Below are 17,608 nucleotides of genomic sequence, written 5' to 3' on the forward strand. Positions count from 1 at the left end.
TCGTGCTGCCATTACTGGAGATAAGAAAGTGAAGTGAATCTATGGTACTGGTGCATGTATAGTTCTGATAACATGTATGAAAGAAGAGGAGCGTTACAGAACAACAAACTTGAGTTATTTATGGTCAAAGATACCTTTAATACATACTTAACAGTTTGTGGATGAAACAAAAATTCACGTTTAAATACGTATAAATCTCGGTTCTCACCTTTTCAAAATAGAAAAAAAAACATTACGCCAATTTGAATGAACATGTTTGGAATTTGACTGCCCATACGCGAAATTGAATGACTGAAATACCATTTTCCGCCAGTGCTGGCGAATTTGAATGACTGAAGAGCACGTGCTAATTTGAATGCCCGTTTTACGAATTCGAAAGACACATGTGCGAATTTCACTGATCGAAACGCTAAATTAAACGAACAAGTTGCAATTTTGAATGACAGAATATGCAGTTACTAGGATTTTCGCTAAATTGAATGAACCTTTCATCAAATGGACTGACAATGAGTGCGAAATTGGCCGGGAAAACGTATATTTCTTGCGAATCTTTATACAGCGTGACCTGATCAGCATAAAATACATGTAATATCATATAAACAGCATGAGATGGACTAACAAGTTTCAAAACGACATAAGGTAGACACGCGTCAAGCATTCAGGATGAAATAAGATTATACAATAATGCAGATTTGTATGTTGTCTGAACCCAACACCAATTCAAGTCAATTCAATTCAATTCAATTCAGTTCAGTTCAGTTCAGTTCAGTTCAGTTTTTATTTCTGAATTTCAAAATCAATACAAATCAACAAATCAACAAAATACTTACATAGTCATTTACAGAGCTAATATTCGTAACGTTTGGATCATACATACATTTTCTTTTTTCGAGAACGAATATCATATATAAAAGGAAGCAACAGGAAATGATAAAAGTGAAATGCAGGGGACTATCATCATAAGCTAAGTTCAGTTCAATTCAATTCAATTCAATTCAATTCAATTCAATTCAATTCAATTCAATTCAATTCAATTCAATTCAATTCAATTCAATTCAATGAATTTGTTCAATTCCACCAAGAATAAAAATTTACAAACATCGTAATATTGGGCGAAGACAAACAAATCAATGATTAGACAAGCATGACAGATATAGCTGATAGGAGACTTAACATAATTATACATCAGGTGGAAAAGATAGGAGACCTGCTGAGAAGCAATGCTTGTAAATTGCAGAAACTCCTATTTACAAATACAAAACAAAAAGCCACCAGGTACACAAGGCTGAAAATTTCAGCCTGAAAACTTTGTAGGCCTACATGTACATACAGTATGCGGAAATGAAATGATAATGGGGGGGGGGGGTGCAGCACACTAACGGATGTTAAAAAAAAATTGTATTGAAACAGAATAAGGGATTGAATAATGGGGAAATATTGAACTTGGACTTGGACACACGGTTACAGGGACAAGAATAAAGAGGGTGAAATATTAAAAGACAATGACTTACAACATATCCAGTGCTTAACTAAAATGTAGCTCAGCATTATTCAATGACTATTTTTCAAAACCAATACCGCAGATTATATTAATACATGTCATGACCGGCGGGACCGTGGGGGCCGTGGGGGCTCCGTAAGTACGTAAGTGGCACTAAATAGAAGTAGATAGAGATCTTCAAGTGTGAGCGCGGTATAAGACTATGGTTTTCCACTAACGTGACTAAAGACCTTTTTTGTGTGTGATATGCTTTTTTGTTTTTGTTTTTTTTTTTTTTTTTGCTTGTCAGGTGAAAAAAAACCCGGAAATGGAAGGGGGAGATCTGAGCTGAGGACCTTTTTTTTTTTTTTTTTTTTTTGAGAGAGAGAGAGAGAGAGAGAGAGAGGAGCTGAGGACCCTTTTTGTTTTGTTTTGTTGTTTTTTTTTTTTTGTCTTTTTGTTTGTTAGCTCATGAAACCCGGAAGTGGGCCCCCACACATTTGAAAACGTTCCGCCGGCCCTGCATGTTCCCGCAGCTAATTATAGAGAAAAGGCAAGTGGGTAAGAGAGAAAAAGAAGAATGTACGGCCTACTTTGAAGCCCCCAGAATATAGGTTATTCATCGAATCGCCTTTCAAACAGTTGTATCAGTAATCAAACAATATTTAAGTTAGACAGTATCGAACGCTTTCTACGTATTTTATAGGCCTAAAAAGTAAAGTACTAGTAATACTTTTTGTCACCTGAAATGCTATTTCAACAATTTATCTTTCTTTAACTGCTTTCATTTACGGCTGGAAAAGCCAAACACACGATGTCACGAGAGAGCATTATTGCGTTTAAGCAAAAGTATGTATAAAAAAATATAATTTTCTCATAGAGACAATAACATTCATACGCTACTCTACACCAGGCGCGGGCAAACACAAAACGTTTTCAGAACGTTTCCTCAACGTTTTTTAGAAGATATTATATCATATATAGGCCTATACAAATTATCTATATATACATAATTATATATATATATATGTATATATATATTTATATATATAGGCCCTATTATAATTAGGTTCCATCGTCTTCGTCTAAAATGGAGGTTTTTAAAACGTACATTATAGACCCAACGTCAAAGTTTGGACATAACAATCACTTTCTGCCGGGTTTCCGAATTCTTCAGCTAGTAAGCGAGCAAATACTAAAAAAAAAACAAAACAAAAACAAACAAACAAAACAAAACACCCCTCAAACAACAACAACAACAACAGCAACAAAACCACACCCACGTTGCTACTTACCACTCCCAGGTTTCATCGGCTGGGAGAATAAAACAACAACAAACAAACAAACAAACAAAATTAAAAAAAACTCAACGAAAGACATGTTTGTTTGTGTATTTCATTTGTTTTTAGTTTGTGTGGTTTTTTGGGGGGGGTTTGTTTGGCTGTTGTTGTTGTTGTTTTTTTTTTACAGGGGGAAAAAGCGGGGAGCCAAAAGGGATTAGACCCTATAAGTATTCCTGTACATAAATTCAAAAAGAAAAATTGGGGGCACCTCCATGCTCTTCCTCCCCTCCCCCACCCCCAATTCCCCCCCCCCCCCCTCCCACCAACCCCCGTCAAGAAATTTAGAGGGAGATTTATCTATCTGTACCTGTGCCTGTATGCAACAATCGTCATAGATCGTCACAATCAATGTCGCTGGTACGTTATGTACTATAAGAGATGAAGAAAACATGAATTTGCCCCCACCATTACGTTGATCGTAAGTTTCGAAACAGTCAAACAGCTGACCACACAACGCTTGAGAGTTATGAGACACACGACACACGCGCGCACACACACACACACACACACACACAAACAAACAAAACACACACACACACACAAACAAACAAAACACACATACGCACACACACACCCACATGCACACACACACCCGCACATAGTACCTTCGACACGATCACTCCAATAACACTATTGACCTCATCTATGACTCTGTCATGTGTCAATATATCTATCTAAAGTAGTCCACGCATAGTTTCCTCAATCTATAAACGTACAGCAGGTCAAGGTAAGTTCACATTGATATGTTAAAGGGTATGTTCAGTTCTGGTCGAGGTGAGAATTTTGCTTTTAACGTTTTGCGAGATATTCAGAAAGCACTCTATGAGATGTCAAAGATCATGCAATTCTGAGGGGTATCAAAAGTTTATTTGATGAAAATCCGTTTTGAAATGGCTGAGATATCCAAAAACAAGGTGAAACAAAGAGATCCTAATAAAGGTGGGGCATGTCGCCTTTTATTATTATCACTTTTTTGGATATCTCAGCCATTTGAACACCAATTTTCATCAAAATAAACGTTGAATCCTTTTTAAAATTACATGCTCTTTCATATTTCATGAGATGTTTCTCACTATCTCACCTAAGAATGTTCAAAACATGAATCCCCACCTCAACCAGTACTGTACAGTCCCTTTAAGATTAAGAGCAAAGTATACACCCAGACGTCTAAACACATATTATACAAACGCATGTACACGCGCGTTATGTAATTCATATGTGCATACCTTATACTTATATCTGTTGTGTACATAACATATATGAGATATAACTTGAAGAATGATGGAATGCTTTAATTTAAAAAAAAAAGAACCTCATTTCATACGGAATACCGAATAAACTACAGATATGATTTATGTGGAAAGTGGAAGTGTCAGAATAAAGTCAGGAAAGAAAGAAGACCATAATAACCATTCCATCATGTCTATAAGTACCAAAACGTATGTACAAACGTAATCTTGGTTATCCGTGATATTATCTTAAAGCAAACAAACAAATTAACATAGAAACTATACGAATGTTTGATTAATTTTACTCGCACCATGAGATATTTTGTACAACTGCACTTTCACATATGAACAGCACGCACAGCGTGGATCACGTCTGAATAATCTTCACGTGCGAAGGACGCAGGGCTACCAGAAGAAGAAGATGAAGAAGAATTTTAAAAAAATGGTAATCATGCAAATTAGAGAAGGGAATATTTTCATGTCAGGCGTTTTCCGCTAATCTCTGAAGTATATTTGCCATAAAGAAATCGCTTTTGCATGAAATAGAACGAACAACATGTACTCTTCATGACATTGAATTATAAACATCACTCACGTAATCACAGAAATGAAGTGGACATAATGTCTCGATGTAACCGACTAACTGCACATGTGGTCATAAATACAATTAATTGTGATATGTCCATAGAGTGCGTTTTGTCGTTTGTATGTTACCATCACAAATTACCACATTCCTCTGGGTAACCTTTTTACCTATCATGCCTATACCGCAACATTAAAAAAAATCATCCTTAATGATCAATTTGTATTATTATTATTCAAATGGATGCCAGCTGCATGGAAAGCAACGCCGCTCTTTGCACGTACAATTTTATTATAAGGAAACACGACTTAAGTTCAAGCGATGGGGAACATAAAAAGAAAGTGCATTTTGCTAAAAACAAACCCCCCCCCCCCCTCAAAAAAAAAAACTCTACGAATAAACGAAACAAAAACCGAATCAAATGAAAATGTGAAACGGACACGGACGTTATTTACTAAAGATATTTGAATAAAGCTGTTGACCTTGTCGAGGGCAAGGTTATGTTCATTGAATTTATTAAACGTAGTCCATCCAAAGTCCACTTCTTTGAAGACTGATGGTCGAAACTGGCATCATAATTATCAGTCATTTTGGGCAGGGTCAAGAGGTCTAAGTCACATTCTGATTAATTGTTGTTCACGTGATGGCAAGGTTGAATCGAAGAGATAAGCTATAATAGTATTGTATTCTTTTTCTATACAGCAGATATCATAATGACGCTGAGCGTTTTGCCCTCGGACAACAATTTCTAACCATTTCCAGCTTGGTTTCGTTTTTGTTTATCGTTATACGCTAGAGTAGGGAAATCAACTAACTGAAATTATGACAGTCATTTCAACCGCATTACTTATTGGATTGTGCAGTTTCATGGTGACTCTCTGGTTTGTACGTAGGCCCACTTATAGGAGGAAAAATTTGCCCCCTGGTCCGTGGTCCTTACCGCTTATAGGATACCGCTTTGGCGGACGACCAAGCCACGAGACATAGGCTACCAGGATCTTGCTCGACGATACGGTCCCGTATTCAGCTTGCGGAAAGGACCATACTTCACCGTAGTTTTGAATGACAAACTCTCCATAATGCCCCAGTCACACAGTGCTTTACGATGGATTACGTCCGCCGCGGATAGATACGAATGAGTGGACGCAGGAGGACGCAGCGTGGACGCAGGCATCCGCAGGGACGTATGTAGACGTAACTGCCCGTAACTCATCCGTAAAGAAACGCAAAATGACGTCGCCGAACCTGCGAAATTTTGTAATGTTCAAAATTTCGCAGAGGGACGCCACGGACGCAAACTTACGCAAGTAACCGTAACCAAACGTAACTATCCGTAACTGAACGTAACTACCCGTGGCTTGGACGCAGACCATCCGCAAAAGTTTTTACCTCCCGTCCGTTTGCGTTCGCTTACGTCCACCGTAAGTATCCGAAATTAACCGCAAGTTAACGTATCACAACTGATTCGTCCGCTTACGTATATTTACGGACAGCTACGGATGTTGCGGACAATTACGTCCTTCGAAGTTTTCCGTTTTCCACTCGCATGGGAACACAGAGACTCGTGGGAAGGCACACTACTCATGTTGCCAAGCTGCAGCGCCTTTACCAGAAGGAATACTACAACACAGTCGGAGCGGTGGAGAGGCAGAACTGCATGGTCAAATTATGAAATTTCTCCCACAATTAATGGTCATTTTAAGTGGCACCCATATACCACGTATACTCATGACATCGGTTGACTCTTGGTGCTGAACTTTTTTTCTTGTACTCTTCGAATGTATATTTTTCGAAAAAAAAAACAATATTTTGGGTAGGGGATGGGGTGACAGCATTTTATTAACTTTTCTGGCCGGGGAAGGTGTGGGACAGGGGCAACTATATAAAATGAGAACGAATTTAGTATTTCTCTATATTCTTACCCATGCACTTTACGCTACATCGAATGTGTATTCAATTTTTTTATACTACTACTACTACTAATAATAATAATAATAATAATGATAATAATAAAGGACATTTATACTGCGCAGCTACTATAATAATATACTCTACTGCGCATTACAAAATGACATGCATACAAGAAATTCAAACAGAAAATACATTACTTCAAGAGATGACTTGATATTGTACTTGGGTGTTGGAGGGGTGTTTGAAGGTTTTGATGTCTTTTTTTCTGTAAATTTAATAAGCCTTGCTTTATCATAAATATCTCCTTAACATAACCCAGTATGTCATGAATATCGCTGAACAACGACAGCGTAACCACAGTTTGTCTATTCCATGACTGCAAGTAATATTTTCTTACTCTTATGTTTAACTTTTCGATCTATATTGTATTTTATTTGTGGTATAGTGATGTTATATGTGACCCTGCACCACAAAACACACAAAAAGTCGCCACACATGAATTTTTAGTTGGGAGCATGTTCTGAAAGAGCAGACTTTAAGCTTTAAAATGATGTATTACTCAAATCAAATGGACTCTCCTAACCTATCTAAATATTGGAAAGAATGCACACACTCAGAAAAAGTGTAAACTGAGAAAAGAGGCTCTGAAGTAGAGTGTCTATTCAAGCGCTTAACCTTTATCAAGCCGAGCTGGTTGTGCGATGAATGGGACAAAAAAACAGGATGGAAACCACCGGAGTAAGAACAATGAGGGGATTATCAGATTAAACTGAAATTAATAATAATAATAATAATAATAATAATAATAATAATAATAATAATAGTGATAATAATGATAATAATAATAATAATGATAATAATAATAATAATGATAAGGCCTTATTTACCCAGGGTAGCCAAGTCAAGATCGGCTCGGTTGACCCATTTCACCTATTTTCTGTCCTCACACAAAATCAGTGTGTGCGACTTTTTGTTCGTTTTGTGATGGACGGTCACATACATTCTTTACATTTATGACGTTTATTCATATTTGAGTTGCACAAACAAAATTCAAACTTCAAGTTCAAAATTTCATATACCTTTTATTATTGTAAAGTAAATTAAAGGATTACGATTTTTCACAACTTGTACGTAATTCAATTTCAGTTTTCCCCAGTGTACAATGTAAGACAGTCCAAAATGTGATAACCTTGCTGTCATAATGCACTGACTTAAGCAGGGATCGTAGGAGAAAACCAAATTGTCCATAATTATTCATCGCAATCTGTAACTATCCGTAACTATCCGAAAAATGCGCAACTCTCCGCAAGTGTTCAGAACTATTATGTGCCAATTCGTAAGAATATCCGCAAGTGGACGCAAGTATTCGCATCTGGTCGTATCTGTCCGTATCGCCCGCATTTTTTGCCCGCATGTTTTGTACAAATTTCTGGTTTAGGCAGGCTCTGGTAAAGAACGGAGATGCATTTTCTGATCGCTATGTTCCAAAGCATATACTGGAAGGCATTCCGGACAAGACCAAGAGTTGTAAGTTCTAATGTTTTAATTCTAATTCGATACAGTTATATTGTTGTGTGATTGGCGTGTAAATGTGTGTGTGTGTGAATGTGTGTGTGTGTGTGTGTGTGTGAATTGTGTTAGATGTATAATTGTCATGATTATTTCAGGGTCTCATTTTTTTTATATGTGACCTTGCATCACAAAACGAACAAAAAGTTGCACCCCTTGATTTTAAGTGAGCGGTCAAAACAAGTGAAAAGCGTCAATTGACTTAATTTTGAGTTTTTTCATATTACCTGAAAGAGCTATCCTTCTTCTACATTATGCTCTAATTTGGGATCATGACATGAATGAGAAAGTGTGTTTTTAGCACGTTTTCTGCAATCCTTTTTGGAGGAGAGTAGAATGATCAAGTATGTTTTAGAGGTCCCTTTTCAATTCTTGAAATCCCTAGCACTCTCTTCAATTTCAAGTCTAATAACTTTTGAAAGGATAATGCTACTGCTATGAAAGTTGGCAGTAATCATGGGCAGAATGTGTTAATGGAACATGCCCAATTGTAGCTTAATCTGATAATCCCTTCATTGCTGTTGCTCAGGTGGTTTACATCCTGTGTTTTGTCCCTTTCATTGCACAGCTAGCACGGCTTGGTAAATGATTAAGCGCTTGAATAGACTCTGTACTTCAGAACTTCTTTTCTCAGTTCACACTTTTCCAGAGTGGGTGCTTTCTTTCCAGTATTTAGATAGGTTAGGGGAGTCTATAGGAATTGAGTTATACATCATTTTAAAGCTTAGAGTCTAGTCTTTCAGAATATGCCCTTAACTAAAATTCCATGTCTGGCGACTTTTTGTTTGTTTTGTGGTGCAGGGTCGCATATAGGGCCTCGGCCTTTCTGCTGATTCCTTACAGCTGCATAATTTCTCTTTTTTTGTACGTGCAAGTGTCACGATATTTGAATTGTCTTATTTTATATGATGTATCTTTGTATGATTTATGCTATGTGTTAAACAAAGGAACTTGAACTTGATCTTGAAGGCTGTTCATATCTCGTTTCCTTAGTATCAATAGTAAAGAACTCTTAGCTTCACTGATTTACACGTCTGGTGACTGATTACACATTGCGATATGAAGATATCGAATTTTATATTTTTGTATGCTTTCATGGCACAATCAGTCAATCGCAGGAGAAATAAGCTTCTAATGTTCTTGCCTTCAGGTCTCCCCTTTACAAGAATACAAATCTGTACTATGTTAATTTTTCTGTTTTGACACGGATTTGAATTAGAGAAAAATGTAGCCTTGAAATAGATTCGCCATTATCGACGAACAGCAATGCTCGATGAAATCGAAGAAAGCTACAATATATTGATAGAGTTATTTTTTATACCGACATTTATAGACACTTTTCAATCATTAAGTTAATACTACACTCTTCAAAAAGTATGTTCCCATTACTCTTAAAAGATAGGTCTATATATGCACGGGGAGAAAGATCCGAAAATTCGTGTAGATATTAATGTACTGTCCGTTTGATTTGTGACTATTATTTTTCAGCTTCCATAGTATGGAGCAATGGAAAGTCTTGGAGTGATCTCCGAAAATTTGGCCTCGTCACTCTCCGGGCTTTCGGCATGGGTAAGAAAAGCCTCGAACCTCAAATCAACCTTGAGGCAAAGTACCTTGGTGATGAAATTGAGGCTACTCAAGACAAGCCCATCGAGATACTGCAGTACCTCAACAAGGCGACTTCGAATATCATCTGCCAACTTGTTTTTGGTAACAGATTCGATTACGATGACGTGGAATACCAGAAGGTAGTAGACTCGATAACCAGGCTCTTCACCAGCGTATCGGATTCTGATCCCGTGAATGTCTTCTCTTTCCTCCTCTACACCCCTTGGTGCCGTGAGTTTCAAACAAACTTTTTGATATCGAAGAAATTTATTCTTTCTGAAATGCATCGTCATCGCGACACGTTTCAGAAAAGCGACATTCGCAGCATGGTAGACGCATTCATTGCACATGACATATCTGATGTGTTCACTTTGGAAGAGTTTTGGCGGTCCGTCCTAGACTTCTTTGCGGCAGGCTTGGAGACGACCTCGTTGACGTTGTCGTGGATGATTCTCTACCTGATGACCTATCCAGACGTACAACGAAAGGTAAACTCTTTGTACTTGTTTGCAAACTGCATAATTATGCCCACATTTGAATATGACATTGAACGTTTTGTTACAAAGTGGAAATGAAATGACAATGTTGATGCGATATCCCTCTCTGCATAGGTTTAACAAAATTTTATAAAAGTCTACGTCCGGATTCATAAGTTAAGAGATCACATGCTACGAAAAAATATACATTTTTTTTTTCATTTCTACATTCGTATGCATTATCAAGAAGAGGTGACTTTGCCAGTAACTGCGACTAGAGCCTAAATGTCCTTTTTGTCCTACCACAAAAATCAATAATCAGGTTTATGACCGTGACCGCGTGGCAAATCCGTCTTGTTTGGCTATATTATATAATATGTATATCGGCCAGCAATGATAAGGGCATTACCCTTTTTGGAGCCTTCAAGGAAGATGCTAGTATGAGAATTGGTAACGGGGTAGAAGAAGATATATGATGCATGGAGATGTTATTCATGACGTCATAAGCCGTTTATGTGGACAAAAAAAAAGTGGGTTGAAGAAAACGGTATCATGGGTTCCGTAAAGAAAAATAAGATGATCAAGGAATGGCCTAAAGATTCATAAACACTAAAAGAAAGAAACAAACAAAAGCAAACGAACAAACAAACAAAAAAGGAAATATCCTAACTCTTAAACCTTTTTATTTGTTCTGTTGATGGTCATTTTGGCCCTCGATTATACATGAGATGTGCGTGGGTAAGATAGCTATTATAAAGAGTCCTATACAAAGATAGCATGTGGAGGCAGGGATGTATGAAGATGTCCTTGTCCAAGGTGATCAGCAAGTCCTGCTTGCCATCTACCCCTCTCCCTCTCTTTCTTGTTTAAAGAATAAAATAATGGAAGAGTGAATACTTCTCACGCATAAATTGCTATAGACGCTAATATTGTCTTTACTTTATGGTAAAACACACCAATAATACAATTATAATATTCCCTGAAGGAACTAGGTTTAGCAATTGTGGCTATTATTTTCCCCATCGGTGTCGGACTCTACCACTGATGTGATAATGACAGTGGAGGAGAAATGTGCTCATGGCGGCTTTCTATGACAATAATAATTCATGTCAAGATTTCTCTTTGCAAGTGAAGGTGATAATAGGACCAATAATATGTTGCATCTAGCACCTCGGAACCCTCTTCCCAAGAAAGCAGAATTAGATTTAAAGACAACTATGTAACTTTCAACTCAACAGTGCTTTTGCCTTGTCGTCAACATACAGGTACAGGCCGAGTTGGACAATGTTGTTGGGCGGGGCCGACAGCCAACACTGGGCGACAGGGAGAATTTACCTTTCTGCGAGGCTACGATACTTGAAGTGATGCGCCTGAGACCAGTTTTTCCCAACACGTTGCCCCACAAAACTTCATGCGATGTTTCCTTGTCTGGTTACACCATACCTCAGGGGACCATTGTGATCCCTAACATCTGGGCTGTTCACCATGACAGCAAAGAGTGGATGGATCCAGAAGAATTTAAGCCACAGCGATTCCTGTCTGATGACGGGAAAACTGTCATTAAAAGTGACGCGTGGATGCCGTTTGGCGTTGGTAAGTGCATCTGACCTAGCGAATCTTAGTTATATCTAATCTTGTGTAATGAATGCAGTCAAAACTTCACGAATACCATGTCATAGGAGATGGTACGTCATCGTTGTCCGTCATATAATTATCAAAGAAACCTGACATTTAGGAATGCACAGTTTATTCTGCACGCGTCTCCGCAAAACAAGAATCTCCCAGAAACGCATTGAAGTCTAATTAATAAACAGTGTATGGGTAGATAATGTTGTCTAAACTAATTCCGCATTCTTAACCATTCATTCTAAGATACATGCGTGTTATTATATTTTTACTCATTGTGAAGCGTAGATGCCAATCTGGGCAAAATAATTAATGCAACAACGAACTGTAAGGAAATATGTCACCCTCTCCCTCCTCAAACTTTATTTCTTTTGTTTATTTTTTTCTCCAAGATTCCCATTTTATCCAATGCATATGACTCATATGTCTGTCTTCGAATGTAACCAGACAGTCCTTCATAATTTTATTCTTTCTGGCTTTCGCTGCGATGCTCTCTCTTTGTATATAGCCTACTTATGTGGTTACTCAACTGTTACATTTATGTATTCATTTACTTGTTTCTTTATTCGTCTAGATGTATATAACATTATTATTATATCGATTACATCATACTATCAAATTCATTTCTAACGGCACCGTTACATTTAAGACATATCTTCTTCTTCCAGGTTACCGACTACAATCAACAAGTTGATTAATCAACCACTTGTAGAGAGGTCGGCAGTGCACTTTGCAGAATTTTTTTGTAATCAATTTTGATGAAAGTTGATAATTGCAAATGGAAGGGCTTAATTTCAATAAACTTGGAAAAAATAACGAAGTTGTTGATAAGCAGAAGTAACCAGAAATGGTAATTCATAGCAGTCTCTCATCTGCATTATTAGATACGATCACCAAGAATCAAAATACGTGTAGGTCTAACACATCTGTATAATATGGCATAAGCCATTTTCTGGGAAGTAGAACTGAAGAGTTTGTTCGCAAAACAACGATAAGTCCATTTTTGAAGATTTTGAAGTACGGTCTCTGTCATAAAGTACAAAATAATACCTTTTAGATGATCTAAAACGTATTGGTCATTACATATAAAGATACATTATTGAAGTTATGGTCAAAAGAAGCAAAAAAATTTCTTATTATTCTCTTTATTTTTCTTGACCTTTAATCGCAAATATCTCCATTTGGCAAATATGGACATATCGGTTTTTGCAAACAAACTCTTCAACTCTTGTAAAACTCTGTGTCAATTTATCTTGATTGTTGGGTGCACAGGTCGCCGAGAATGTCTGGGGCTTCAACTGGCCAAAATGGAGGTTTTCTTATTCTTCACCAATCTTTTTCAGCGATTTGAGTTTCGAATTCCACCCGGCCATCCCAAGTCAAGCTTGCAGGGCGTCAGTGGACTTAGCACAGCACCCACGAAGTATTCAACGTGTGCCATACAGCGTTAAATTTCACTAAATCTGTAACAACTTACAGATATGATTCGTCTACCGTTCCAATCACGTGTGGAGTTCCACAAGGAAATCTTCTTGGTCCACTGTTATTCTCTATTGTTTTGTGTAAACGACATTCGATATTCTTCGAGTGTTCTCTCTTTTATCCTCTTTGCTGATGATTCTAATTTATTTTGTATTCATAGTGATCCTAATAATTTGGTACACCAGAAGTTTTAAATGTTGATTTGACACGCGCCATGTTTGAGATTTAGATAGATCAACATTAAAGCCTCCCATAATATTGCAATCTTTGATTATAGCCTAACAATGTAATTTGTAATAAGGGCTACTTAAATGAGAGCTAGGTACATTACAAGGGTAGGCTAAGTCACTCTTTTTATTTCAATAATTATGAAGTGATTGAATTCACTAAGACACAAACGATCAAAGATTTGCTTTAACAAGATATATCAAGTCTGTTCAGAAGTATCATTTGTACCCGTAATAAGTACTATAGGTTTTTGCGGTCAATTTCATATCTTCGTCATTCCAACCATTGAATATGCAGTCAAATACACACAGTACACGCATGCAAAATTGATATGGAACTTCAAATTTGAAATCTTAGCAATTAGTATTAATGGGAACTCTATTTCCTTTTGGTCAAATCAAATTCGAGTAAATGTGAGCAATAGCATTTCGTATACTTGTGTATTGAATGCACGCGATGGTTACGTTGAGCTTATTTTGGGACAAATTCCAAATTCTGTTGATCACTTTCCTAGTTTCTGCAATCAACTCAAAAACAGTTCAAACACAGTCGTTGATAGCACCACACGAACATAAAAAATATCAAAACAATTTCCCAACACTAACAACACAATGTACCAACTCATACAGACAACTTGACACATAATCTCACGTAATCTCACAAAATGGAAACCGATAATATTTTTATATCAATTAACAACAAACAAAATTTTATAATGTTCATTTTTTATCAGTTTCAATGTAGTGGACATTGTTGTTCTCGAAGGTGTCAATCAACCATTCCCTTTATGGATATGCTCGATTGTATGAGAAGAGTGTAAATGTGCCAGTATCATGAGTGTCCGCGCCAGCTGCCTTTGTACACGCGTGAAGATACAATTTGAGAATGAACACGAAGAACTACACGGCAAAATCAATAGTTTTCATCATAAGATCCAATCTATTCAAAACCTAGTGAAAACAAGCACTTTCCCAACCTATTAAAGGATGTGTACAGTTCTGGTTGAGGTGAGGATTTAGCTTTTCAGCGTTTTGCGAGATATTCAGGAACCACTCTGTGAGATGTCAAAGAGCATGCAATTGTAAGGGTATCAAAAGTTTATTTGATGAAAATCGCTTTGAAAATGGCTGAGATATCAATAAATAAGGTGAAACAAAGAAATCCCAATAAAAGGTGTGGCCTTTCGGCTTTTATTATCATCACTTTTTTAGATATCTCAGCCATTTGAAAACCAATTTTCTTCAAATAAACGTTAAATCCTTCTTAAAATGACATCTATTGCTACAATCGAGATGCAACCCCATAATTCATTTCGATTCAGTACAATTCATTTCTTTTACACTTCTCATTTATGAATGTTACATCAGAAAACCTTGTCAACAATGCACAAAAAACAAACAAACAATATATATATATATATATATATATATATATAAACATGATAATAACGTAGTAATTGTAATGATAACTGGTCGAAATTGAAATGGGATTGTAGAAAATGAAGTATGACGCGATCTACATGAGAGCAAGCTTGTTTTGTTGTAAGCTCCGTCAGGCGAGTAATCAGTGTTTGTGAAAAAGAGGCGGAGAACGGATAAAATTTTAGACCAGGCGATTTAATGGTGCCTATACGTGAATAATAAAAAGAAGAAGAAGAAGAAAAACAAAACCATATTAAAATGTTAACCATTATTGTGACCGAGGTATCATTCCTTTCAAGAACATAACATGATTTACATGTTGGTGCATTAAAATCATAAGGTTATATTCAGCAAAAACACAAAATAACCTGGCCTCCCTTCCGCTTTAAAATCCAAACAATAATCATACCCTTCTTTTTTTTCTCTCTCTACTCAAGCTCTTTGCTTTAATACAGTCTTCTGAATTCTCGTCAATCTCATCAGTTTTCCATAAACATAACTAAGTTCTATGAATATATAATATAACAAAGTTCAGGTAGGAATAAAAGTGGTTTCTTTCACGGTGGTTTTATTTTCGCGCTTTTCACGCTTTGAGGTTGAACCGCGAATTTAACATCACGCGAAAATGTTTTGAACTCGTCGCTTGTTACAACGCTATCATTACCGACCGCAAATTTAAACACACGCGAAAAAGTCGGCACCGATGGAAACCGCGAAAGTCACTGTACGCGAAAGAAACCACTTTTACAGCTAGCATTTCAATCTGACGCCTTGACTATAGCTGCCCCATATCTCTGACCACGATCTGAGAGACTGCTGATTTACTCATCCCAAGGACTGGTGACTGGACACCTTAATACGAAGATCAACCTCAGGAACTAATTACACCACCCTGATTGTCACAACAAGTACGTATGTTGAACGCAGTGATCACATAAATAAATAACATAAATACTGCGAAGGCACGTTTTACATACTTCACGTGAAATTTTATCGATATCTCATGAGGCCCTGTTTTTTATCATCATTATGTGATATTATATGACAAGGATGTATGAGACATTTGCTACTTTCATGTTACTTAGGATCCCATACCACATTTATAACGAAGACTGCCAGGAGATCACTGAGAAACCCACAATTGGCAAGATTCTTCAGCAGTCTCCAAGACCAGATGAAAATAGTGTGTATGTGGAATAGATTAACAGATTTTAAAGTGTTTCATCTAAAGTGTGCACCAGGTCTGTTACTTCAGTTTAAAAAAAGAATGCAAAAGTTCCGTGGATGGAGATATCTAGGTACTTTCAATTAACGGAGGGTTCCCCTTCCCCTCCCCCCCCCCAAAAAAAATGCCCCCCCCCCTTAATTTCAAAAGCGAATAAGTATAGCTACAAACGGCGGATGAACGGCAGTTTGGGAGTTTTAGAACGTTAACATTTTCAAGCTCGTTCGCTTCGCTCGCTCGTATTTAATCGTCATGCCATTCTCGTGATGTTGCTGCCAGTGACTGCCAGCAGTTGCGCCCGTTGCGACCCCCCCCCCCCCCCTTAATTCCAAAGGCGAAAGAATATAGCTACAAGCGGCAGTTTTGGAACTGTAAAAAGTCAAAAATTTAAGCTCGCTCGATCCTCTCGCTCGCATTTAATCGTTATGCCATTCTCCTGATGTTGCTGCCGGTAATAACATTGCCAGTAGTTGCGCCCGTTGCGCCCCCTCCCCTTCCCTTCTTAATATCCAAAGCGAAAAAAAAATACAAACGGCAGTTTTTGTACTGTAAAATGTCAAAATTTTCAAGCTCGCTCACTTCGCTCGCTCGCAGTTAATCGCTATGCTATTCTCCCGATGTTGCTGCCATTAATTGCCCAGAGTTGGGCCCGGTGCGCCTCCTTAAAGGACAAGTCCACCTTCATATACATAAGGATTGAGAGAATGCAGCAATATTAGTAGAACACATCAGTGAAAGTTTGAGGAAAATTGGACAATCTGTTCAAAAGTTACGAATATTTTAAGTATCTGCGCAGTCACTGCTGGAAGAGAAGACTACTACAGTGTATGATGTCACATGCGTACAACTATATAAGGAAAATAAAAAGAGAATTTCACAAAACTTTACTTTATGAATAAAGTGCACATTTCTCCGACTTGCTGCTGACGTATGTTAAGGGTAAAATTATTCCCCTGCCTTCTGAAAGAGAGAAGTGGAGTGTTCTTTTGTTATGCGAGAAAAATTGAAATATGTTGAATTTTCTTTATTCTTTCTTTATATCGTTGTACTCATGTGACATCACAAGCCATGGTATACTCTTTTCATCCAGCCGTGACTGAGCAGAAACTTCAAAAATTCATAACTTTTTAACGGATTGTCCGATTTTGCTCAAACTCTCACTGATGTGTTCTACTAATATTGCTGCGTTCACTCAACCCACATGTCTGTGAAGGTGAACTTGTCCTTTAATTTCCATAGCGAAAAAGTATAGCTACAAACTTTAGAATGTCAAAATTTTCAAGCTCTCTCGCTCTTTGCTCGCTCGCATTTAATCGTTATGCCATTCTCCTGATGTTGTCGCCAATAATCGCCAGCAGTTGGGCCCGGTGCGCCCCCCCCCCCCCCCTAACTTCCAAAGCGAATAAGTATAGCTACAAACGGCAGTT

At 37.5% G+C, this 17,608-nt stretch overlaps 1 pseudogene; it reads left to right on the forward strand.

The window, feature by feature from the left end:
- Positions 1 to 1,601: 1,601 nt before the first annotated feature.
- On the forward strand, positions 1,602 to 13,276 carry LOC139718523 (cytochrome P450 2J4-like; annotated as a pseudogene).
- The last annotated feature ends 4,332 nt before the right edge of the window (positions 13,277 to 17,608 follow it).

The sequence above is a fragment of the Diadema antillarum genome, unplaced genomic scaffold (assembly GCF_040938485.1).
Source record: "Diadema antillarum isolate AM-2024a unplaced genomic scaffold, OU_Dant_1.0 scf00000095, whole genome shotgun sequence".
Lineage (NCBI taxonomy): Eukaryota > Metazoa > Echinodermata > Echinoidea > Diadematoida > Diadematidae > Diadema > Diadema antillarum.